The sequence below is a fragment of the Moschus berezovskii genome, chromosome X (assembly GCF_049115385.1).
Source record: "Moschus berezovskii isolate FMDL1 chromosome X, NW_MosBer_1.0, whole genome shotgun sequence".
NCBI lineage: Eukaryota > Metazoa > Chordata > Mammalia > Artiodactyla > Moschidae > Moschus > Moschus berezovskii.
Genome location: NC_142488.1, coordinates 100405648 through 100433248, shown reverse-complemented (window position 1 = coordinate 100433248; position 27601 = coordinate 100405648). Strand labels below are relative to the sequence as shown.

The 27601-nt window shown below is 39.6% G+C and overlaps 1 protein-coding gene across 1 annotated transcript in view; it reads left to right on the top strand.

The window, feature by feature from the left end:
* Positions 1-27601, top strand: part of AMMECR1 (AMMECR nuclear protein 1) — a 122151-nt gene that overhangs the window by 8023 nt on the left and 86527 nt on the right. The window lies entirely within an intron of this gene.

Genomic DNA, 27601 nt, shown 5'->3' with positions numbered 1-27601 from the left:
AGTCGATGATGCCATCCAACCATCTCATCCTCTTCTCCTCCTGCCTTCATTCTTTCCCAGCATCAGGGTATTTTCCAATGAGTCATCTCTTTGCATCAGGTAGCCAAAGTATTGGAGCTTTAGCTTCAGTATCAGTCCTTCCAATGAATATTCAGGACAGATTTCCTTTAGGATTGACTGGTTTGATCTCCTTGCAGTCCAAGGGACTCTCAAGAGTCTTCTAGAAATAAATAATTGGTCAGGTGAAATCAGATTTTTAATATGTATATTTCAGGTGTTGGCAGTTATCAAATGTCATTTCTTTTTAAATTAACAGAGCCACAGAGCAGCAAAGAGCTATTGTGATGATTTGGTTGGTCTCTTGGGATCTCTTCAACCTCCTTTCTCCCACTCTGCAGCTTTGAGCTGCCGAAATGGGTAGAGATCAGTGATAGTTTTCAGCTTTGTCTTGCTAGTGAAAATACTGACAGAATGTTGGGTTTCCCTACTGTAGGTTTATATATTTTCTCAGTCTTCAGGTTTATCAGTTTGAAAGCAGTCAGTGATTTTTTTTATTTCCTCATGTGTATATCATAGCATAGCTTTCAACAAAATAGAGCCTTGTGGAGGACCATCTAAGGAACTTGTAATTTCAGGTCTTGGTTGAAAGGAAATTTCTGAAGGATAGAAAGTATTATCTGGTACTAGATTCTAGGTCCTGTGTCCTCAAGCTTAGAAAGTAAAGAATCAAACTGGATCTGTTTTGCATCCTTGCTCATTGATCAAAGAGAGTTATTATCAATGGAGAGGATCAGCCATATTGCTTTGTGATCTTTGCAATCTTCAGTGGATGGGCAAATGTGAAAAATTCTGCTTGAGTACAGGCCTACTAATTCTAGTTTTTAAAATAAGGTCTGTGATAGTCTTGATGATTCTTGCCTTTCCCCTATCTGTTTCATTTTACAGATAATCCACACTGTGACCCAAAGCCACATGCAATGCTGGGAGAGCACAGTTGACTGTATTATGCAATATCCTGCCGGAAGATGCTGACCAGCTCTCTAGTAATGGAAAGTAGTGAGATTGACCTAACTGCCTATGTAGCTTGCCTTGCCATTCCATATACTTTGTGTAAGCATATTACACACAATTCTAGTAACATATCTTATAGTGAGATCTTAGATTGCTGCAAGGTGGTGACACCAGATTCTCAGTTTTGCTTCAGTCACTGGTGGATCTTTGAGTCATTCTCATGGTATGGAATTTATGAAAAATCAGCTTTGGTGTTGTCAGCCTGAAGGCCACCACACTGTGTCTGCCTCAAAGAAATGGTCCTGTGCTAGTCACATTGATGTGCTTCTTCTCTGTGATATTAGTATTGCTTATGTAGCCTAAAAATCACATGGTTAAGTGTAGGTAGTTTGGGGTGCAAATAAGTTATATAACTGGTAAAACTTAGACTTCAAGTGCAAACCTTATTGTAGTAAGACAAATACCCTCTGCGTCCTGATTTTGAACAGCAGTGAGGTAAGTGTTTAGATGATGGGTGCTTTTTTCACTTTTTTTGAAAAAAGATGGTAAGTGGAAGACAGTGTTCCTGATTTATTCACTAAAGAAGAATTTCATGAAGTCTTCTGGCCTTTTTTCCACATTAGATTATTGTTCTCAATGCATTTTGTTAAGTTCCCCATGATTAAAACAAACAAACTCTCATGCTTCTTTTGTATTTAGAACAAAATCTTCCCAATAACTTGGCCAGGTACTTGATTTTGTGGAATAGCTCTTTGATGGTAGGAGTAGGGGACCAGGCAGTCAGTGATTAAAAATTTTGTTCAATTTGTGGATCCATCTGCCCCACACCCTTGTCCGTTCAACCCCCGCCCCCTGTAAGAAGAAATGGGAATGATACTGGTTTCTATTTCTTTGACATTAATGAGGTGATATGTGGTTTGTGGTATATTTCACTCCACAAACTCCTCTAACCATTGCTCTGTTCAGCAAGTTGTTTTGCAGAAATCCACCCTTTCACACTGAAAGCATGGCTCTGTAGAGAAAGAGAGTCACGTACAGCTAGAGGTAGGAGTAGAGGGCATGTGGGAATCAGGGAAGGAGAAAAAATAAGATTGTTGTCAAATGAGGTGACACCTGGATTCAGGGCAGATAAAGGGACCGAGTGCCGAGTCTGGAGCAGGACTGCTACAAGAGGAGTATTTTACATGATATAAACCTAGGTGTTCCTCCTTTAGGACCAAGGGTTGTGGCACTCTGGTTAGAAAGAAATGATGGCTGCCAGCCACAGATGCACAGCATGACGTTCAACAACATAAGAGAACTTGTGTATGGGTCCCCTCCCCGAGTGCTCCCTAGAGACCACGTTGAAAATCATTCACATTGTGTCCTCAGATTGAGGCCTCTGGGTGAGTTTGGGAGCCATGGGCAAGTAGCTTAAGTATTTTGTTTAGTCGCTCTGTTGTATCCGACTCTTTGCTTAAGTATAGCCCAAATAGATAAATGTAGCTGCTCTCTGGTCATTAATCCTTTTTTTTTCTTGATGTGTCAATGAGTATAGTTATAAATCCTCAGGTATTCAGATGTGTCTTATTTTTAGGCCCATGTATTTAGGTATTAATAGCCTCTCCTTAGATGTAGGAAGTTTCTTTTATATAGCTTGTTCACATATATTCTCCATCACAAAGATTATGGAGCAGATACTATGAATGGAGAGACCCAGCTATAATTTCTGAATGTAGAATGCAGTCATATGAAGGCATCCTACTTAGCATGCTCAGCTCGCTGTACCTTGTCTCCAGTGTCTCTTAATAGAACCCACTATGGTTGGTTTAGTTTGTACATTACATTCTCAGAGATAACTGGAGCACCAGCTGTTTTTGGTTAATGACTTCCTCTTCTATCATATAGATGTATATAAATTTTAGCAAGTATTTTTTATTGTGATAAAAAACACATAATGTGTGATTGATCCTATCAACAGATTTTTAAGTGTATAGTACTGTTAACTATAAGCACCATGTTTAGCTCATTTTTAAAGGTATGTAACTGGAAAAGAGTCTGATGCTAGGAGGGATTGAGGGTAGGAGGAGACGGGGACGACAGAGAAAGAGATGGCTGGATGGCATCACCAACTTGATGGACATGAGTTTGAGTGAACTCCGGGAGTTGGTGATGGACAGGGAGGCCTGGCGTGCTGTGATTCATGGGGTCGCAAAGAGTCGGACACAACTAAGCGACTGAACTGAACTGAACTGAATAGAGTCTCTACCTCAAGCAACTAAGTTTTCATAGGAATGTTGGAATCTTTTAAAATACCATCTTCAGTTCAGTTCAGTCGCTCAGTCGTGTCCGATAGACCATTCAGATATGACCTCAATCAAATCCCTTATGATTATACAGTGGAAGTGAGAAATAGATTTAAGGGACTAGATCTGATAGATAGAGTGCCTGATGAACTCTGGACGGAGGTTCGTGACATTGTACAGGAGACAGGGAACAAGACCATCCCCATGGAAAAGAAATGCAAAAGAGCGAAATGGCTGTCTGAGGAGGCCTTACAAATAGCTGTGAAAAGAAGAGAAGCGAAAAGCAAAGGAGAAAAGGAAAGATATAAGCATCTGAATGCAGAGTTCCAAAGAATAGCAAGGAGAGATAAGAAAGACTTCCTCAGTGATCAATGCAAAGAAATAGAGGAAAACAACAGAATAGGAAAAACAAGAGACCTCTTCAAGAAAATTAGAGATTCCAAGGGAACATTTCATGCAAAGATGGGCTCGATAAAGGACAGAAATGGTATGGACCTAACAGAAGCAGAAGATATTAAGAAGAGGTGGCAAGAATACACAGAAGAACTGTACAAAAAAGATCTTCCCGACCAAGATAGTCACGATAACGTGATCACTGACCTAGAGCCAGACATCTTGGAATGTGAAGTCAAGTGGGCCTTAGAAAGCATCACTACTAACAAAGCTAGTGGAGGTGATGGAATTCCAGTTGAGCTATTACAAGTCTTGAAAGATGATGCTGTGAAAGTGCTGCACTCAATATGCCAGCAGATTTGGAAAACTCAGCAGTGGCCACAGGACTGGAAGAGGTCAGTCTTCATTCCAATCCCAAAGAAAGGCAATGCCAAAGAATGCTCAAACTACCGCACAATTGCCCTCATCTCACACGCTAGCAAAGTCATGCTCAAAATTCTCCAAGCCAGGCTTCAGCAATATGTAAACCGTGAACTCCCAGATGTTCAAGCAGGTTTTAGAAAAGGCAGAGGCACCAGAGATCAAATTGCCAACATGCGCTGGATCATGGAGAAAGCAAGAGAGTTTCAGAAAAACATCTATTTCTGCTTCATTGACTATGCCAAAGCCTTTGACTGTGTGGATCACAATAAACTGTGGAACATTCTGAAAGAGATGGGAATCCCAGACCACCTGACCTGCCTCTTGAGAAACCTGTATGCAGGTCAGGAAGCAACAGTTAGAACTGGACATGGAACAACAGACTGGTTCCAAATAGGAAAAGGTGTACGTCAAGGTTGTATATTGTCACCTTGCTTATTTAACTTATATGCAGAGTACATCATGAGGAACGCTGGGCTGGAAGAAGCACAAGCTGGAATCAAGATTGCTGGGAGAAATATCAATACCATCTTACCAACCCATATTAGAGATGCATGAAGCCTGTATGCAGGAGAGCCTAATTTAGGCTTTGAGGTATTATTTATTTTTTCACACATTGAACATTATGAATAAACTAGATTCAAGGCGTTATAGGCAGAAACAACCATTTTAAAAAAGTTGAATTTCAAGCTAGTAACATTTCAGTTAGTATTTGACCTGGCATTTATCATTTCTTTTACTAGTACATAGAAGAACTATACAAAACTGATCTTAATGACCCAGATAACCACGATGGTGTGATCACCCACCTAGAGCTTTTGAGTTTGAAGTCACATGGGCCTTAGGAAGCATCACTATGAACAAAGCTAGTGGAAGTGATGAAATTCCAGCTGAGCTATTTCAAATCCTAAAGGATGATGCTGTTAAAGTGCTGCACTCAACATGCCAGCATATTGGAAAACTAAGCAGTGGCCACAGGACTGGAAAAGGTCAGTTTTCATTCTAGTCCCAAAGAAGGGCAATGTCAAAGAATGTTCAAACTGTTGCACAATTGCACTCACTTCACATACGAGCAAAGTAATGCTCAAAGTTCTCCAAGCCAGGCTTCAACAGTACGTGAACTGAGAACTTACAGATGTTCAAGCTGGATTTAGAAAAGGCAGAGGAACCAGAGGTCAAATTGCCAACATCTGTTGGATCATAGCAAAAGCAAGAGAATTCCAGAAAAACGTCTACTTCTGCTTCACTGACTATGCCAAAGCCTTTGACTGTGTGGAACACAACAAAAATGTGGAAAATTCTTAAAGAGATGGGACTCCCAGATCACCTTACCTGCCTCCTGAGAAACCTGCCTGCAGGTCAAGAAGTGACAGTTAGAATTGAACATGGAGCAACAGACTGGTTCCAAATTGGGAAAGGAGTATGTCAAGGCTGTATATTGTCACCCGGTTTATTTTACTTATATGCAGAGTACATCATGCAAAATGCCTGGTGGGATGAAACACAAGCTGGAATCAAGATTGTTGGGAGAAATATCAATAACCTCAGATATGCAGATGATACCACCCTAATGGTAGAAAGCGAAGAACTAAAGAGCCTCTTGATGAAGGTGAAAGAGGAGAGTGAAAAAGCTAGCTTAAAACTGAACATTTAAGAAACTAAGATCATGGCATCTGGTCCCATCACTTCATGGCAAATAGATGGGGATACAAAGGAAACAGTGAGAGGCTTTATTTTCTTGGACTCCAAAATCACTGCAGGTGGTGAGTGTAGCCATGAAATTGAAAGATGCTTGCTCTTTGGAAGAAAGGTATGACAAACCTAGACAGCATATTAAAAAGCAGAGACATTACTTTGCCAACAAAGGTCCATCTAATCAAAGCTATGGTTTTTCCAGCAATCATGTACGATTGTGAGAGTTGGACCATAAAGAAGGCTGAAAGCTGAAGAATTGATGCTTTTGAACTGTGGTGTTGGAGAAGACTCTTGTGAGTCCTTGGACTGCAAGGATATCAAACCAGTCTATCCTAAAGGAAATCAGTCCTGAATATTCATTGGAGGGACTGATGCTGAAGCTCCAGTACTTTGGCCACCTGATGGGAAGAGCTGATTCACTAGAAAAGACCCTGATGCTGGGAAAGATTGAAGGCAGGAGAAGAAGGGGACAAAAGAGGACGAGATGGTTTGATGGCTTCACTGATTCAATTGACATGAATTTGAGCAAACTCTGGGAGATGGTGAAGGACAGGGAAGCCTGGCGTGCTGCAGTCCATGGGATCACAGAGAGTCGGCCATGACTGAGCAACTGAACAGGAATACTGACTCCCTGTGTTCAAACAGAGCTTGATTTTCTAGCTTTCCTCTTGGGTTATTATCTCATCTTCTATTTTTTTAGGGCTTCCTAATGAATTTGCTAATAATAATATAAGGAAACATCTGTGACAGCTAGGAGTTTGGCCCTTGTTCACCCACTTTTAAAGGTGGAGTGTGGGACCAAGGCATTAAAGAAGAACATTAGTTTTGACAGTTAATCCTGATGTTTCTTAGAAAATGTGTTTTCTAGAGAGACTGAAAATTGGAAGACACCTTGCCTCATAGGATATTATAAGTAAGGTGTTTCAGTCCATATGTTTGTGTATGAACTATTTAAGCACTTCTTGAAATGGCTTCTTATAGTGTACATACTTGTTTCCAATGGAAAGCTCACTTCTTAATGTGTTAATAGCATCTGTGAAATAGTGGATATGGTCAAGTCAGGGGTTTTCAAAGTTGTTTATTTGCTCTTTTGTCTACACAACCATATGAGGTTCTTTATCATTAGCAGAGTGCAGACATTTTTAATAGCATCACTGAATTATTATGCATTAATTTGGATTTTGAAGAACTTTTTAGCTTCTTTCATTTAGAGATGCCTTTGCACTTCTAAAGGAGAAAATAGAATTTTCACCATGATTATCCCTTTGCTTATAGACATTTAAAAATGAATATTTGTTTAAGCTTCAAGATTTATTTGCCAGCATTATCTTAAGACAGTATGTTTTACATCAAAACTTATCTCTTATTCTAAGCTAGTACTACTCTTTATATTATGGTTAATTCTAGTATTTCCATTCAACAAGTGATATAAGTGTTGTGGGCGGAACACTGTGGTAGCCTCCTTTTGGGGTGTGGGTGAGTGATCTATAAGATAGGCATAAGCCATACTTCCTGCCTTTAAAAGGCTTGCAGTCATATTGAGGAGACAAGATTCAGGAAACATAATGAGGTCACATATGACTTAATGGCCAAGAGAATGATGGAAACAATGAGGTCTGGAGGAGTTTGGACAAAGATGAATGTGACCTGGGGTTGTGTAGGAGGGCTTCGTTGACAGAGTAGCATTCGGGCTGGGTAGACCTTTTTCGTAGATAGATCAAGCATTCTAGACAGAGAATCAATTTAAAAATACAGAGGTCAAAATGGATGCTGCAAAGGTAGATTGAAGTGGGGAAAATCCTAGCAAGAAAGGAGATGCGTCAGGATACTGTTGCTATAATTCAAGCATTTGGAAATGAAAGTCTGCCAGTTGACAATTTTAAACTATTAATGGCTTGTGAATTGCCTCTTTCTTGGTAAAGTTTCCCTTTTGTCCAGTTAATTATGCCTCAGCAGCTTCTTTAATGTCTTAAATGTCATGAAGCCTGGACAAGAGACTAGGAAATAACACAAGTAGGAGTCTGCTGTGTACGCAAAGTGCTTTCATTCATCAACAGACATTCAGCATAAGTCAGATTAACATTGGCTATATCATCCTTTGCCCGAGTGTCTTTTATGTTCAGTGTTCTTTTTTTCTTCCAAACTTCAGTGTCTCAGACATGAAGCTGGGAAAACTGAATAGCTACAAATATTATGTAATTGAAAAAATAAACTACTCTAATTATTATGGAATTAAGTGGCTGTAAGCCATTTTTTTTCCTCCCTAAATTAATGAAGAAATTTTAACTTGGATGTTGCAAATGTAACCCACATAAGGTAGGTACTGGGAATTATAATAATTATAGGGGGATTGTGTACTAACTATTGAATGATGTCATTTGTTAAATTAGCTTTAGATTAGTCTAGTGGGTGTATTCCTTATGGTTCTTAACATGCCCTACTGAAGAATGTTACAACTGTTAAGACACAAACTATATAAGCAAAATCATTAAAGGTTTTATAGTATTATTTAGAAACAAAGTTCTAAAATAGTTTCCTGAATTATAATGGAACAGCATATTTTTATTTTATGCTCAACAATTGCCCTTTGAAGACAAAAGAACAAAATTCTCAGTCTTTTGTTGATACTTTGTCTTTAATTACACTAAGTTACAGGTTTAGAACCCCCAAATTCTTCTTCAGTGATCATTGTAAAATTTTATTTTAGTAACTCACTTTTTTTTATTCTCTAGAATATATTTCAGAGTGTAAGGAATTTATTTTGAAACTATGAGACTGTCTCTGACAGGTTGTAGCCACATAAACGTGAACATTGTGCCAGCATACTCAGGAAGTAAGGGAAAAAATACATGAGCACAATGGTCACAAACAGTGTTCTCTATGCGGCCAGTTTATGCTTATGAGTAAATGAGCTCTCCCTTACGCCATAGCCTTGAATTATGAATAATCTGTAACTCGAATTATCTATTACTATAGTGAGGTGAAGAAACCCCAGATGTGAAAAGAAAATAGTGGTAGGGAAATGTTTTTGAAGAAGGATGGATTCTGGCCTACGTAGGTGATCACAGATCCCTGCCACACAGTAGGGTAGGAGGCCAAATGGAATCCAGTGATTTCTTTGGACAGACCACACAAAGGCCCTTGATCACCCTCAGTATGCTTAAAATCTTTATTAACAAAGGTGCATGCCCTTGTTAGGGGAAGGAGAAGTAATTTTGTTTATACAGGGCTGAACCACTTAGATGCCAATTTCATTTTTCATAGGCTTCAAACAATAGGCATGTTAAATAGGCAGTGGCCTCCATGGTGTAGAGCACAACCAAGGCTCCATTTTGATGTGGCAAGAGAACGAGCAAAACCAATTTTAAAGTGAACTTTTGCTGTATTTTATTCAGTTCAACCTAGAGAAATTCAGGTTAGTTTTTACAGAAAAGGAGTGTTTTAGTCTTGAAGATTTCTTTCACTTTTTCATGAGGAGTTATAATTATTCGCCACCCCATAATAACCATTCATTAACCCTTTATTAACTTAAATAACCTGCACCAACCCAGCAGGGTCAGTGGTGCTTTCCTGTTCTCAGAATTGTTGTTGTATTTATCTGAATGCTTTTAATTCTCAGTCTCTCCTACCCCAAAATTGAAGCCCAAATCCAGGAAGATCCTTCTCTTCTCCTTCGTCAACATAGTTTTCTTGTGGAACTTCATCATTTTTGAAAGCAGTAGTCTTGAATATCTGAAGGCTTGGTAGCAACTGTATAATAGAATTTTGACCACTTAAATCCTAGCAGTGTTGAACCACTTTGCATTATCTAGAAAGCTATTTGCTGGTCCTGCTAGCTTTGCAATTTGGGGAGGTGGTGGAGTAATGGTGGTAGATAGATAGTGAATTTATGACTTTCAGGCCCTTTCACACTGCATTTAATATCTAAAGGAGTACTTAAACATTGTTTAAGTGGACTGATGAATTCCGAGCAGTGCTAGAGCTCAAAGATTTCTAGGTTTTCTAGGCAGTTTAAAAGCAGAGAATAAGTGAGATATTCCATTGTGCTCCTTCCTGTGCTTTACCTTGAAGTGGGTATCTTTTTCTCTATGTGTATAACTGACACCATAAGATCGTTGTGGATTTATTTGATATTGTTTGTTATTTGGGGACTGACCTGGCTACATGTAGCTGTATGCAGGAGGGTAAGAACATGTATTTATGGTTCTCAAGGAGTTATGGCACAGACTTTAGTCACCTGCTTATCTTTTACCTGATGATTCCATTCTCATAGAAGATTGGAGTAAGGGGGAAAGTACTGGATGGGATGAGTTGGGAGATTGAAACTGACATATGTATACTATTGATACTATGTATAAACTAGATAACTAATGAAAACCTAACTGTGTATTAAGGGGAACTCAGTGCTCTGTGGTGACCTAAATTAGAAGGAAATCCAAAAGAGAGGGGATATATGTATACAAATAGCAGAATCACTTTGTTATACAGTAGAAACTAATACCGCATTATAAAGCAACTATACTCCAGTAAAAATTTTTAAGACATCAATATGAAAATTTAAAAAAAGATTGGAGTGCTTAGAAGGCTATTTGGTACTATTTACTTATTTTTTCTACTGTTTTGTTTTACACTCTAGGTTTCCATATGTTTAGATAAATGTGTCTTTCTTTCCTAATATTTCTGCAGTCAGGAGTGTTTAATCTATTGCCTAAAAATGTATTTTGGGAGGGTCAGGAAACATACTGAATATCCTACATTTGATGAACCAAAGGAATACCTTTGTTTGTTTTATGAAAATTCTTGATGTTTCTGTTCTCACATTAATATAATTTAGATGAAGAGAGGCAGATTTGAAGAAGTCTGACCCAAGGGATTATGAATTATCCTGAAAGCACAAATAATATTTTAGCATGTAATTTCCCTCATAAAATGTTTTATGGCAGACTTGTTTATGTCATAGATCTGAGTCAAAGCTGAATTGAAGACATTAGTCTTTAACTTATCCAAAATTAATATCTTCTGGCTAACAACCAACACTGCTTTATGACTCTTAAACCATTTCCTTATATTAATCATCAGCAGTAGAAATTTGCTTTATTTTGGGGACCATTTTCTTTAAAAACAATTTTTAATAACTTCCTGATTTATTTTGTAGTTTACAATGCAAAGAAAACATCCAAAGCATAATTGGATGATAGGATAGACTTACTAACTTAGCAACTCATTCACACATATTAGCCTTAAAGTACACAAGATTCAAATTCTTTAAATTAATGTGTTGGCAAAATGAAAAATTATTTAATCAAGGACTATAATGGTTGCTTACAAATTCCTAAAGTTGCGGATTCTAAGTCCATGAATTCTGAAGATACATAGAAAAAACTAACCATGTTATATACCTTTGTCATATGTTCATGATGGTTTATAAAAATATGTATAGACTAGAACAGTGAAACTGAATGATAGCATCATAAATAGCACTGAGACTACTTATCATTGTTGATTTTTATGAGTGAATTCCTCTATATTGAGGATTTGTTCAATTTAAATTGCTTTTCTCGGAGAAGATTTTAATGACTTTGTAGTCACTGTGTTTCAGAAATTGTCAGTGATACTCAACATTTTTCTTTCAGCAAAAAAAAAAAAAAAAGACTCTGCCCTTGCATCATGACCCTCAAACCCAAAGTCCCATGTACAATTCTGGGTGCTACTTTAAGAGGGGCAAGCAAGTTGTGTGGAAAGCTTTATGTGTTCATTCTAATTTTCTGCACCATACTCCCCACAACATATGCACACAGGGTACGTGCAGGTTGTTTTCATATCATACATGCATCTAAACTCATTCAGGACCCCCAGAACTCTCCAAATGAAGAACCACTTATAATATGTTTGACATTTTCTAATTTAGTATTGTGTCAGTCGCTTGGTCGTGTCTGACTCTGTGACCCCATAGACTATAACCCACTGTAGAATTCTCCAGGTAAGAATACTAGAGTGGATAGCCATTCTCATCTCCAGGGGATCTTCCCAACCCAGGAAATGAACTTGGATCTCTCAAATTGCAGGCAGATTCTTTGTCTGACTCTGTCTGAGCCACCAGGGAAGCCCATGGACAAAGGAGCCTGGCAGGGGGTCCATGGAGTTGAAAAAGAGTTAGACATGACTTAGCAACTAAATAACAATTTTGTGTAAGGATAATGCTACCATTGGGCTTCCTGGTTACCTCAGCTGGTAAAGAATCCGCCTGCAATGCAGGAGACCCTAGTTTGATTCCTGGGTCCAGAAGATCTACTGAAGAAGAGATAGGCTACCCACTCTAGTATTCTTGGGCTTCTCTGGTGGCTCAGATGGTAAAGAATCCACCTGCCATGTGGGAGACCTGGGTTTGATCTCTGGGTTGGGAAGATCCCCTGGAGGAGGGCATGGCAACCCACTTCAGTATTCTTGCCTGGAGAATCCCATGGACAGAGGAGCCTGGCAGGCTACATGGACACAACTGAGCAACTAAGCACAGCGCCGCAATGCTACCGTTGTTGTTAGACACTTTCATTACTTGTGATTTGGTTTGGTGAGATCCAACCAGTCCATTCTAAAGGAGATCAGTCCTGGGTGTTCATTGGAAGGACTGATGCTAAAGCTGAAACTCCAATACTTTGGCCACCTCATGTGAAGAGTTGACTCATTGGAAAAGACTCTGATGCTGGGAGGGTTTGGGGGCAGGAGGAGAAGGGGACGACAGAGAATGAGATGGCTGGATGGCATCACCGACTCTGTGGACATGAGTTTGAGTGAACTCCCGGAGTTGGTGATGGACAGGGAGGCCTGGTGTGCTGTGATTCATGGGGTCGCAAAGAGTCGGACACGACTGAGCAACTGAACTGAACATTATAATAGTCAGTTGTACATGGTGAAATAGCAAACATTCTATTAAAATTAGTTTTTAAAGTATTTATGATTCTTTATAAAAGTCAAGATTTAGAGCTTATAACTACTATTTTCCTCATTTCATATAAGAGATACATTGAGACCTTTTCTTAGTAAACTTTCATCTGTTATGACTCTAGGCATTGAATTAGATGCTGTGCCTTTAGTCTTACCATGACTTGGATAAATCAGTCTGTCATGTTCTATATGTAAAATTAAAATCTGTGAATCTTTAAAAAGAAACTATTTTAAAAATACTTAAGTGTAGCCAAACGTTGATAAGAGTAAATGCTTTTTTAATGTCTGTTATCAAAAAACATATTTCCTTGTAGTCTCCAAAGGTAAAATGGAATGTAAATCTAGGTTGATCATATTTTCTCTCTTCTAATTTTATAGGTGTTCATGAATACTTTAACCTAGAAATGTACGAGTAGATATCACTAGGGATACCTATGCTTTGCTGAGCCTTTTAGGAGCTGAAAGTTACAGTCTTTTGGGGAAACACCAGTTACAGAAAGATTTTCAAACTCAAAGAATGGATTTCGGAATATTGGAGTAAGGACCTCAGAAAATATATGAAAAAGCAGCATGAACACTGGCAAAAATTTTCAAAATCAACTTGTTTTGGAATTCTGGAAATTAACCAGAGGCTTCTAACAACCTGAGGAGCATTTATTTATTCATTAAAAACAGCTGATTTTCAGCAAGAATAGTGAACTTTGTTGTGTTTTAACCTTGCTTTAATATCCGTATTCCCATAGAACTGTAACTATTTGACCCATCTAGCAGCTCCATGGAAAGGCCCCATTCACAAGGCTTGTCTTGACTTGACCTGACTCATCCTTTCTCAGTAGAAAAGTCTTATCCTCAGGGCATTTGTTTAAAACATTCAGGGAAGTTGTTTAACATTGCATCTGCCTGAGGTAGTGATACCAGGAGGCACTAGGAAGGGGCTGGTCAAAAAATTCAAAAGAAGGATCTAGAGATGAAATCAGTCAGTTCAGTTCAGTCGCTCAGTCGTGTCCGACTCTCCGCGACCCCATGAATCACAGCACGCCAGGCCTCCCTGTCCATCACCAACTCCCGGAGTTCACTCAAACTCATGTCCACAGAGTCAGTGATGCCATCCAGCCATCTCATTCTCTGTCGTCCCCTTCTCCTCCCACCCCCAACCTTTCCCAGCATCAGAGTTTTTCTAGTGAGTCAACTCGTCGCATGAGGTGGCCAAAGTATTGCAGTTTCAGCTTTAGCATCAGTCCTTCCAATGAACATCCAGGATTGATCTCCTTGCAGTCCAAGGGACTCTCAAGAGTCTTCTCCAGCACTACAGTTCAAAAGCATCAATTATTTGGCGATCAGCTTTCTTCACTGTCCAACTCTCACATCCATACATGACCACGGGAAAAAACATAGCCTTGACTAGACGGACCTTTGTTGGCAAAGTAATGGGGAACATGTCATGCAAAGATGGGCTCGATAAAGGACAGAAATGGTATGGACCTAACAGAAGCAGAAGATATTAAGAAGAGGTGGCAAGAATACACAGAGGAACTGTACAAAAAAGATCTTCATGACCAAGATAGTCACGATAACGTAATCACTGACCTAGAGCCAGACATCTTGGAATGTGAAGTCAAGTGGGCCTTAGAAAGCATCACTACGAACAAAGCTAGTGGAGGTGATGGAATTCCAGTTGAGCTATTTCAAATCCTGAAAGATGATGCTATGAAAGTGCTGCACTCAATACGGCAGCAAATTTGGAAAACTCAGCAGTGGCCACAGGACTGGAAAAGGTCAGTCTTCATTCCAGTCCCAAAGAAAGGCAATGCCAAAGAATGCTCAAACTACTGCACAATTGCACTCATCTCACACGCTAGTAAAGTCATGCTCAAAATTCTCCAAGCCAGGCTTCAGCAATATGTGAACCATGAACTCCCAGATGTTCAAGCAGGTTTTAGAAAAGGAAGAGGCACCAGAGATCAAATTACCAACATGCGCTGGATCATGGAGAAAGCAAGAGAGTTCCAGAAAAACATCTATTTCTGCTTCATTGACTATGCCAAAGCCTTTGACTGTGTGGGTCTCAATAAACTGTGGAACATTCTGAAAGAGATGGGAATACCAGACCACCTGACCTGCCTCTTGAGAAACCTGTATGCAGGTCAGGAAGCAGCAGTCAGAACTGTACATGGAACAACAGACTGATTCCAAATAGGAAAAGGAGTACGTCAAGGCTGTATATTGTCACCTTGCTTATTTAACTTCTATGCAGAGTACATCATGAGGAACGCTGGGCTGGAAGAAGCACAAGCTGGAATCAAGATTGCTGGGAGAAATATCAATAACCTCAGATATGCAGATGACACCACCCTTATGGCAGAAAGTGAAGAGGAACTCAAAGGCCTCTTGATGAAAGTGAAAGAGGAGAGTGAAAAGGTTGGCTTGAAGCTCAACATTCAGAAAACAAAGATCATGGCATCTGGTCCCATCACTTCGTGGGAAATAGATGGAAAAACAGTGGAAACAGTGTCAGACTTTATTTTTTGGGGCTCCAAAATCACTGCAGATGCCGATTGCAGCCATGAAATTAAAAGACGCTTGCTCCTTGGAAGGAAAGTTATGACCAACCTTGATAGTATATTAAAAAGCAGAGACATTACTTTGCCAACAAAGAGATGAAATAGGAAGCTTTAAAAAATTCTGATATATTCCTGGGTACCTACAAGGCCTTATACGTGTGCAGGGCTGGGTGCATGCCTAGGAAAAACCTGTGGAAGCCTTGTGTGCTCACTTCTGGCTGACCTTGAAAATCTGCAGAAGCAGAAAATGAAGACTAAGGCAGAGTTGTAAACTGAAGATTATCGAAGGCCTGTCCCAACACATGCATGGGGTCCCTTTGCAAAGGGTGAAAGATCTGTTGGTACAAGGCATTTTAGAAAAATCTCTCTCTAATCATTAGCTGACCCCTGGGTGTTCATTGGAAGGACTTATGCTAAAGCTGAAACTCCAATACTTTGGCCACCTCATGAGAAGAGTTGACTCAGTGGAAAAGAGTCTGATGCTAGGAGGGATTGGGGGTAGAAGGAGACGGGGACGTCAGAGAATGAGATGGCTGGATGGCATCACCGACTCGATGGACATGAGTTTGAGTGAACTCCGGGAGTTGGTGATGGACAGGGAGGCCTGGCGTGTTGTGGTTCATGGGGTCGCAAAGAGTCAGACACGACTAAGCGACTGAACTGAAGTGAAGCTAATAGTAAACTTCAAGTGGCCACAGACTGGGAATACAGACTTAACAGAATTCTTCCAGGAATGTCACTAAACAAACAAATAGCAGCAATAAGAATAAAACAAAAAAAACTTGGAGGGGGAATCAGATTTGTTACATTATTTAAAATGTCCAGTTTTCAACAGAGAAACAGGCAAGTTTGGCACATATACAGGGAGATAGCATTTGATAGAAACTGTCCCTGAGGAAGCCCAGATGTGCTTGTAAACAAAACTTTAAATGAACTACTATATAGTCAAAGGAAATCATATCTAAATTAAAGGGAACTTGTGAATATCTTGTCAAATAAAGAATATCAATAAAGAAATAGAAATTACTTTTAAAAGAGCCATATGGACTATCTATAGTTGAAAGTTTTAATAACTGAAATTTTAAAAATTTACTAAAGAGTTTCAACAGCAGATACCAGCTAGCAGAATTAAGAATCAGCAAACTTGAAGATAGATTAATTGAGATTATACTGTTTGAGAAAAGAAAGTGAAAGTCGCTCAGTCGTGTCCGACTCTTTGCGACCCTATGGACTATACAGTCCATGGAATTCTCCAGGCCAGAATACTGGACTGGGTAGCCTTTCCCTTCTCCAGGGGATCTTCCCTACCCAGGGATCAAACCCAGGTCTCCTGCATTGCAGGCAGATTCTTTACCAGCTGAGCTATCAGGGAAGCCCAGAGAAAAAAGGGTGGGGGGAAAAATGAGCAGACTGTGAGACACCATCAGGTGTACCAACATACATATAATAGGAGTCCCAAGATGAGAAGTAGGGGAGCAGAAGGAGTATTTAAGGAACAATGGCTGAAAACCTCCCAAATCTGATGAAAACATTAAAGTACAATATCCAAGAAGCTCAACGAACTCAAAGTAAGATGAAATTAAAGTAGGATAAATTCAGAAAGATCCACACCTAGATACGTGATAGTTAAATTGTTGAAAGAAACAGAGAATCTTAGAAGCGGCAAGAAGTAAGGAACCTATTACATACAAGGGAACCTCAATAAGATTGTTGTCATTGTTCAGTTGCTCAGTCATGTCCAACTCTTTGCAACCCCATGGACTGCAGCATGGCAGGCTTCCGTGTCCTTCACCATCTCCCAGAACTTGCTCAACTTACGGCCATTGAGTTGGTGATCCCATCCAACTATCTTGTCCTCTGTCATTCCCTTCTCCTCCTGCCTTCACTCTTTCCCAGCATCAGGGTCTTTTCTAATGAGTTGGCTCTTCCCATCAGATGGCCAAAGTATTGGAGCTTCAGCTTCAGCATCAGTCCTTCCAATGAATACTCAGGACTGATTTCCTTTAGGATTGACTGGTTTGATCTCCTTGCAGTCCAAGGGACTCTCAAGAGTCATCTCCAACACCACAGTTCAAAAGCATCAGTTCTTCCGCACTCAGCCTTCTTTATGGTCCAACTCTCAAATCCACACACGACTACTGGAAAAAATCATAACTTTGACTATATGGATGTTTGTTGCCAAAGTAATGTCTCTGCTTTTCAATACGTTGTCTAGGTTTGTCATGACTTTTCTTCAGGGAGCAAGTGTCTTTTAAATTTATGCCTGCAGTCACCATCTGCAGTGATTTGGGAGTCCAAGAAAATAAAGCTTCTTCACTCTCCTCCTTCGCCTTCATCAAGAGGTTCCTTAGTTCCTCTTCACCTTCTGCCATAAGGGTGGTGTCCTCTGCTTATTTAAGGTTATTAATATTTCTCCCAGCAATCTTGATTCCAGCTTATGTTTCATCCAGCCTGGCATTTCACATGATGTATTCTGCATATAAGTTAAATAAGCAGAGTGACAATATACAGCCTTGACATATTTCTTTCCCAATTTGGAACCAGTCCGTTGTTCCATGTCCAGTTCTAACTGTTGCTTCTTGACCTGCATACAGGTTTCACGGGATGCAGTTGAGATGATCTAGTATTCCTCTCTCTTTAAGAATTTTCCACACGTTGTTGTGATCCACACAGTCAGAGGCTTTGGCATAGTCAGAAGCAGAAATAGATGTTTTTCTGGAACTCTCTTGCTTTTTCTATGATCCAACAGATGTTGGCAGTTTGACCTCTGGTTCCTCTGCCTTTTCTAAATCCAGCTTGAATATCTGCAAGTTCTCAGTTCATGTACTGTTGAAGGCTGGCTTGGAGAATTTTGAGCATGACTTTGCTCACATGTGAAATGAGTGCAATTGTGCGGTAGTTTGAACATTCTTTGGCACTGCCTTTCTTTGGGATTGGAATGAAAACCGATTTTTCCAGTCCTGTAGCCACTGATGAGTTTTCCAGATTTGCTGGCATATTGAGTGAAGCACTTTCACAGCATCATCTTTTAGGATTTGAAATAGCTCAACTGGAATTCCATCTCCTCCACTAGCTTTGTTCGATGTGATGCTTCCTAAGGCCCACTTGACTTCACACTCCACGATGCCTGGCTCCAGGTGAGTGATCACACCACCGTGGTTATCTGGGTCATGAAGATCTTTTTTGTACATTGCATGGAGAATCCCACAGACAGAGGAGCCTGGTAGGCTACAGTCCACAGGGTCGCAAAGAGTTGGACACGACTGAGCGAATTCACTTCACTTCACTTCTGTGTATTCTTGCCATCTCTTCTTAATATCTTCTGCTTCTGTTCAGTTCAGTTCAGTCGCTCAGTCGTGTCCGACTCTTTGCGACCCCATGAATCACAGCACGCAATGCCTCCCTGTCCATCACCAACTCCCGGAGTTCACACAAACTCATGTCCATCAAGTCGGTGATGCCATCCAGCCATCTCATTCTCTGTCGTCCCCGTCTCCTCCCACCCCCAATCCCTCCCAGCATCAGAGTCTTTTCCAATGAGTCAACTCGTCGCATGAGGTTGCCAAAGTATTGCAGTTTCAGCTTTAGCATCAGTCCTTCCAATGAACACCCAAGATTGATCTCCTTTAGAATGGACTGGTTGGATCTACTTGCAGTCCAAGGGACTCTCAAGAGTCTTCTCCAGCACCACAGTTCAAAAGCATCAATTCTTCGGTGATCAGCTTTGTTCACAGTCCAACTCTCACATCCATACATGACCATGGGAAAAACCATAGCCTTGACCAGACGGACCTTGGTTAGGTCCATACAATTTCTGTCCTTAATTGTGCCCATCTTTGCATGAAATGTTCCCTTGGTATCCCTTCTTTTCTTGAAGAGATCTCTAGTGTTTCCCATGCTATCAGTTCAGTTCAGTCGCTCAGTCGTGTCCGACTCTTTGTGACCCCATGAATCACAGCACACCAGGCCTCCCTGTCCATCACCAACTCCCGGAGTTCACTCAAACTCATGTCCATCGAGTCGGTGATGCTATCCAGCCATCTCATTCTCTGTCGTCCCCTTCTCCTCCTGCCCCCAATCCCTCCCAGCATCAGAGTCTTTTCCAGTGAGTCAACTCTTCGCATGAGGTGGCCAAAGTATTGGAGTTTCAGCTTTAGCATCAGTCCTTCCAATGAACACCCAGGATTGATCTCCTTTAGAGTGGACTGGTTGGATCTCCTTGCAGTCCAAGGGACTCTCAAGAGTCTTCTCAACACCACAGTTCAAAAGCATCAATTCCTCGGCGATCAGCTTTCTTCACAGTCCAACTCTCACATCCATACATGACTACTGGAAAAACCATAGCCTTGACTAGACGGACCTTGGTTGGCAAAGTAATGTCTCTGCTTTTTAATATGCTATCTAGGTTGGTCATAACTTTCCTTCCAAGGAGTAAGCGTCTTTTAATTTCATGGCTGCAATCAGCATCCGCAGTGATTTCCTCTGTTTCTTTGCATTGATCGCTGAAGAAGGCTTTCTAGTCTCTTTCTATTCTTTGGAACTCTTCATTCAGATGGGTATATCTTTCCTTTTCTCCTTTGCCTTTAGCTTCTCTTCTTTTCTCAACTATTTGTAAGGCCTCCTCAGACAATTAATAAGATTAATTAGCTGATTTAAAGGGAGTGGGATCAAGTAAAGTGCTGAAAAAATGGATTGTCAACCAAGAATCCTATATGTAGCAAAACTATGAAACATAAATGAAGGAAAAATTAGGAAAATGATGGAAAAATAAACAGAAACAGAATTTGTTGGTATAGGTCTGCTCTTCAAGAAATACCAAAGGAATCCTTCAGGCTGAACTGAAAGGACACTAGATAGTAAGTTGAATGCTTATTAAAAAAAGACAGTATTGGTATAGGTAACTGCATACATAAACATAAAAGTCAGTGTAAAGTTATTTTTGTAACTCTTCTCCTGTTTGATTTAAAATAACTGCATAAAGCGGTCATTCTAAAACTGTTAATGTGCTTATCATGTATAAAGAAGTAATTTGAATGACAGTAATAGCTTAATAGAAAAGGGGAGGGACAGAGATTTTTTTATACTATTGACATTGGTTGGTATTAATGCAACTAGATTTTTTAAGTTAAGATGTTAAAACAATTCCTGGGTAGCCATTAAGAAAATGACTCAAACTGGAGCAAGGAATTGATAATTTCAGAAATCTCAGTGCTTTGACATGCAGGTTAGATGATGGGAGTGCGATTACAGATCATTTTCGAAGTTAAGTTCTATTTGACAATTTCTTTTATATACTGTAAGCAAGTACAAGTATATTGTCTATGTAGAATATTTTGGGTTCCTTCTGGATCAGTTCAGTTCAGTCGCTCAGTCGTGTCCGACTCTCCACGACCCCATGAACTACAGCACGCCAGGCTTCCCTGTCCATCATCAACTCCCGGAGTACACTCAAACTCATGTCCACAGAGTCAGTGATGCCATCCAGCCATCTCATTCTCCGTCGTCCCCTTCTCCTCCCGCCCCCAACCTTTCCCAGATAGACCTTACTTAAATACCAAAATAAAACACAGCTTCATAATCAATTCTCAGAACATTCCCATGAATTATTGGTTTGTTCTTATTCCAGTTTTTAAAATGAGAAGACTGTACCACGGTGTTTACCTATTTCTTCTATGTATGATTTTTGACATTGTGAGAATTGTAATACTCAAGCATTGGTTTTATAACATATCCCTCCTCTCCTAAAAGTGATTAATGGCATATGTTTATTTTTTGATATTAAAATGAGTATGTTTAATAATATTATGACAGCCCTCAGGGAGCTGTAGACAGTTTAAAATCTCTCTCTGAGTTTGCTTACCTTTCTTCCAGAACTAATTCCCAGAGACCTTCAGTGGGATGTGCAACATCTATCACAAAATGTGAATATCTATTGCCCAGAAAGTTGTTTTTAGCTCAGGTAGAGTCTCTTGAGAGACTTGAGGAAAATTTCTTTTTTTAAGTATTTCACATCAATAAAAAAGTTGAATCATTTCTAATAGAAATGTCTGAATTTTAAAAGTGAATTATCTGTCAGTGTCTATATTCAATGCATCCTTGAAAAAGTAAATTCAAATAAATATTCTTAAGAATTTACAATGTTCAAGGCACTGCGAGAGATTCAAAGATAGGTAAAATGTAGTTCCTGCCCTCATCACGGCTTACTATTAAGGACAAGTGTGAAGGATTGTAATATGATTTTTTAAAAGTTGCCTTTTATATTAATGCTTGCTTTAAAAATAAATAAGAATTACAGTAGAGTTTTAATATAGCCTAACCTTTTGAAACTTACATAACTTAACTAACCAAATGAACTACAGATTAGACTAACGAAGTTCCAGATAATAAAATCCGTTATAACTTAAAATATCAGTGATTTGTTTCTATGGGGAGAAAATCGGCTCTAATTTTGACTTACTTTCAGTTCTGTTTATTTGAGGAGGAGATAATGTGGCAGACAAAATGACTAAAGTCTCTGAGCAGTTTTGCATGAATCTTGACTCAGCTGCAAATAGCAGAAAATAAGGACTTCACTGCTTCTGGGGGCTGGCTGTCAGGATCAGTGATGTCCAGCAGGCAAAGCAGGATTCCTTGTAAAGTAGGAAGCTAGTGAATGGGTGCTCTCAGAAGGGACTACATCTTCTTCTCTCTCCCCCTGGGGATCATGGTCTCCTTATTTAGCAATTGTTTACCAAGTTTAAAGAGCAAGTAGCTTAGCAATTTCATAGTAATGTTTCAGCTTAGAAGCAAACTATACATGACTGAGGAAGGGAGAAAGGATATGTTTCTAGTATACAGATCAAGAAAGTGCTGGATTCACCTCCATGAAGTCAGAGCATTCTCAAGAATGTTATGATAGCATAATTTCTTTCCAGATACACTTGTCAAAGTCTTTTATTTGCCTATACAACAAACCCTCTATGCTATTTTAAGTAAATTTATTTAGTAATACATTAAATGATATTTTTAAGTTAATTTTTAAATTATCAAAAGTTAATTAAATGAACTGTCTTCAAGATGACTGACCTAGATATTCCTTACTGTGGGAATAATGAAATTGATAAGGCTTCCCTGCCCTTAAGAAGTTTATACTCTAGTAAGAGAGCTATTGGGCTTCCCAGGTGGCTCAGATGGAAAAGAATCCACCCGCAGTGAGGGAGACCCAGGTTCAATTCCTGGGTTGGGAAGATCCCCTGGAGAAAGGAACAGCAATCCTCTCCAGTATTCCTGCCTGGAGAATCCCATGGACAGAGGAACCTGGCAGGTTGCAGTTTATGGGGTTGCACAGAGTCAAGACACGACTGAGCGACTAACACTTTCACTTTCAAGAGAGCTAAGTTATATGCTTAGATAACTGTACTACAAATACATCTTACCTTATAGAGGGACAAATAAAACCTATAGAAGTTAGGGGGTGATGAGCCTGGATAGCAGGTTTTAGCTGAGATGACTGTGAAAAGTCATCTTGTTGATAGACATGTAGATGTTAAAGTAAAAATGAAAGTTATAAATCACCCATGTTTCCATAAAGACTCTGGCCTTCACTGGAATAAGCCTGCACCTTTTTGAGCATTTGGTGTCAATAGTTGCTGACCTGGGAATGACTTATGTTAATGAGAAGTTAATTTTTTTAGCATCACTTCTGGGGCAGAATCAGTGGTAAAGAATCCTTCTAGGTGTGGGGTTTTAAGAGTAGGTCAAAAGGAAGGGCCAGGGTAAAAGGTCAGATTAACTCAAGAAAATCTGTGTCACAAGATATGCAAGACTTTATGCCAGAGACGGCTGATGCGACCCTTCTCCCTGGAGAGCCTAGCTCACTGTCTAGCAGGTGGCCACAGAGTGCCAGGTCAGTGGAAGTACCTATCCCTAAATCCCATCCCATAACCCTTGGGCCTTCTAAACTGAGTGAAGGAGCATACATCAGATGGAAGATACTACTTTAAAAGCTTGTGACAGGATGACTGTGCCCCTGGAGTGAACTTTTTTTTTTTTTTTGAAGAGGTAGTATGTGTACATGGTGGGGCTTCCCAGGTTGCTCAGAGATAAAGAATCCGCCTGCCAGTGCAGGAAATGCAGGAGACAGAGGTTTGATCTCTGGGTCAGGAAGATCCCCTCGAGGAGGAAATGGCAACCCACTCCAGCATTCTTGCTTGGGAAATCCCATGGACAGAGGAGCCTGGTGGGCTACGGTCTACAGGGTTGCATAGAGTCAGATACAGCTGGGCACACATGTATCTGATGTGTCCATGGTATGAAATTCAGACATCACAAGAGGACAATAAGATGTAGATCTCCCTCCTATCCCTGTCTCCCAGCTACCCAGTTCCCCTCCCCTGCTGCCACCAGTTTCTTGTGTATCTTTCCATAGATAATCTATGCATATACTAGCATTTGTATAGATATACATACCATTCGTTTTGCACAAAATGTAGCATACTATACATATTCTTCTACACCTTTTATTTGCAGTTAACTGCCAATCTTGGAAATTTCTACATCAGCACACTGAGAAATGCCTAGTTCTATTTTTTTCTTTTTGCTTTTTATTATGAAATTATTATGGACTCACAGGATATTACAAAAATAGTACAGAGAGCTCCCATGCACCCATCACCCAGCTTCTCCTGCAGGTGATATCTTCCATAACTACAGTGTATTGCCAACACCAAGAAATTTGAGCACCTCTGTATAATTAACCAGACTCCCAGTGCCTGTTTCTGTTTAATGCCTGCAAGATACCCTGTTGAATGGATGTGCCATGATTTATTTAACCAGTCCTTTATCGATGAACATTTAGATTGAAGCATTACTAGCAGAAGGAAAGACAGGAAGCAAAATTATGTATTCAGGGCCACTGCTAGCAGTACATTGTCATTGTGTGAATTTGAAAAAAAGTGCCCTCTCTGGGTGGATGCAGGACCTGTAGGTGCATGGTTTGGAAAGCAAAATACAACCTGCGTGACTGCATTTAACACTGCTACATGTATATCTCTTTGCACATAAGTGGGAATCCGTATGTAAGATAAAAGAGTGTAATTTAAAATCTACAGCATGGCATCAGTGCTCCAATTTCAAACTTTTAAGCTGTCTTCTTTCTGACTTGGCATGTCCCCACACCCCTCCCTAATGCCTCAGTCATTGGATATTTTCTATTATTTGTTTGCATGTCCTTCTCCCACATTAGATGGTAAACTCATTTGATAGCAGAGACCTGATGTCTTCATCTTTGTGTCTTCTTTCTTTTCCTCTTCTCACTCCATTTTTACCTATACAGATAGAATGTTGCTTTATATAAAAGGACTGAGTACATTTTTGTTTGTATATGTTCCTAAGGCAAAGAAATTAAGAGCAGTGAGTTTTTAAATCTGCCTTTCAATTCTTCAAAAGGTGTCACAAAGTTTTAAAATCAAAATTATTTTGGATGAAAATGCCCACACACGTCACATTTGTAGGAGAGAGAGTGTGTCATGAAGTCAGTCAACTAAAGTCGCTCAGTCGTGTCCGACTCTTTGTGACCCCATGGACTGTAGCGTAGCAGGCTCCTCCATCCATGGGATTTTCCAGGCAATAATACTGGAGTGGGTTGCCATTTCCTTCTCCAGGAGATCTTCCCGACCCAGGGATTGAACCTGGGCCTCCCGCGTTATAGGCAGACAAGACGCTTTACTGTCTGAGCCACCAGGGAAGATAGCCCAACTAATAATAGGGTGCTGCAATTTCAAAAATATTAAGCATTAAAGTACTGAAAGGAACAAAATCAAATAGCTGAACTCCTTGTAAAATTGTAAGCAGGTTATTGGGTTTTGGTTCCACTGAATATTGAAATGTGGGAATAAGAATAATCCTTCATAAGGACATTTTAAGAACTCATATTGTATACTAAAGAAATATATACTGTTACAGATAAAGCATTTTAACGCGCTATTCACAAAGAACCTGAATGTATTCTATATAATATGTGTATTACATGTTTATGTTCATATGTACCATTCTGACAAGTTGCATAAATCTTGTGCCCTAAAAATACCCAGTTTCATCAGGTCTTAACTTTATATGCCATTGATTTAGGATGAAAATTGTCCATTTTTACCACTGGCCTTTTTGTTACTGTTAACTGCTATAAATATTCTATGAAATTTTAATTGCATTAAGTATTTCATTAAAACTTACATCATTAGAACCATACGCAGTACATATCAGTACTATTATAAACACACAAAGAAAAATGGAAATGTATTGTTTTTTTAAACCACCTTCTATTGTGTAGAATTTATATTTTCAGTGTATCAATACCTAAATACAGTTTAGTAAGCTAACCATATAGCTTGATTGGCATAAATTTTCCACAAGTAACAAGTTATAATAGATAATAGTAGTTGCAGAATGACTTGATTTTTTTCCTGTTGTTTTTGAGGTGAGGAATATGGCTTTATCTGGAAAGCCAGGTGACAGAAGATGGCAGACTAATGTCTCAAAGTAACCATCTTGTTGGGGTCTGGATGCTAGGTTCTTTCATAGAAGCAAAGAGAGAAGCAATGAGGAACTAAAGTCAAAAGGCAGACTAGAGAGGGAGAGGCAGTGGTGAAGTAAAAATGGTCTTCAGTCTTGTAAAACATCTCCAGGAATGGCCAGCCTTTGGAAGGGTTGTGTTAATCTATTTGTAGCCATTCACAGGTATGCTTCCCTGGTGACTCAGTCAGTAAAGAGTCTTGGCCTGCAATGTGGGAGAGCCAGGTTCGATCCCTGGTTTGGGAAGATCCCCTGGAGAAGGAAATGGCAACCCACCCCAGTATTCTTGCTTGGAGAATTGCATGGACAGAGGAGCCTGGTGGGCTACAGTCCATGGTGTCACAAAGAGTCAGACACGACTGAGTGACTAACACTTTCTCTTTCAAAGGTGGGCAGGGTCAAATTATCTCTGTATGAGCAGAATAACTTGATTTTGAAGATTAAGTCTATAGCATAGGCAGTGAATGGATTTGACATCTATTTTAGGTAGTTACGTATGCTTATGTACAATATTTAAGGAGGTAAGGGTTGAGGAAGTTGTACTGAATAAAACTGGGGGAAAATGTTCACAGTGAATTAACAAGTGAGGATTGCTTTGCCAGCAGCACATAAATATTTTTTCATTACAGGGAGTGACTGTTACTAGAAGAGAATTGAAAAAGCATTTGTTTTCCTTGGTTGTTTGCTGTAAATAATTTTTTGTACCAAATCAGCTGTTGATTTTGGGTTCATTTTGAGACAGAACATTGTTATCTTGAGGCTTTGTCATCCTGATGTTAACTATAATGAGTTTTTACCTGTATTCCAGGAAATAAAGCAAGTTGGATTGATTCCAGAAGGTTTTATTTTTCAGCTTTTGTGCTAAAGTCAGATTGTGTGCGACTCTGAATCATGGTTCTATAAATTCTTGGCTGTACTAAGTAAATTACAGTATATCTTCCAGTACAATTATAAGAATGCTGTAACATGCAGGATTCTTTTCTAGAGTGTTTTTATGATTAAAGATTCATTTCCTCCTGAACTTGGCTGGATAGGTTTTCATTCAGCTAGTATTGAAGATCATTGTCAACTACCACTTGAATTCTCTCTATGTACTTGACAGTTTACTGCGGACAAATAGGAGTTTAAAGAATGGTTTGGCAAACTCTCTTATAAGGGACGAATAGGATGGGCACGTTTACTTTGTAAGCATGTGTGTTTATGCACACACACATTTCATGTTAATCTTAGTCTGGAGACTTTCACTATACAGTTCATAGAATAATTTACCAACTTACTCTTGTACTGGGACATAAGTAAGTAAACATCTTTTCTATTTAACCAACCAGGTGGCTATTTCTATGGCTATGATGTATGTCTCAAATTATAACTTGATGTAATGAAGTTTTACATGTATATGTATAATCACCTCTCATTATCCCTGCCTCTGTAAGGGACCTTAAGGCAAATAGTACAAAACAGTAATTTCCTTGCCTTCTTTTCTTGACTTTCCCCCTCATTTTGTGAGCTGTTTATATGTACTTTCCTTACCATGCTCCAGTGCCTTCCCTGGAGTGGCCATACCCCAGGCCACACGTGGGCGATGGGGAGTTGGGTATTCATGATTATACATGAAAATGGGGGAGGAATATTAGTCATGTTGACATTAATGGACTTATTTGTTCGAGAAGCATTAATGGGAGATTTTGAATTACGTTTCAAATAATAAGAATTTAGAATTTTATATGGGGGGAGAGCATTAGACAT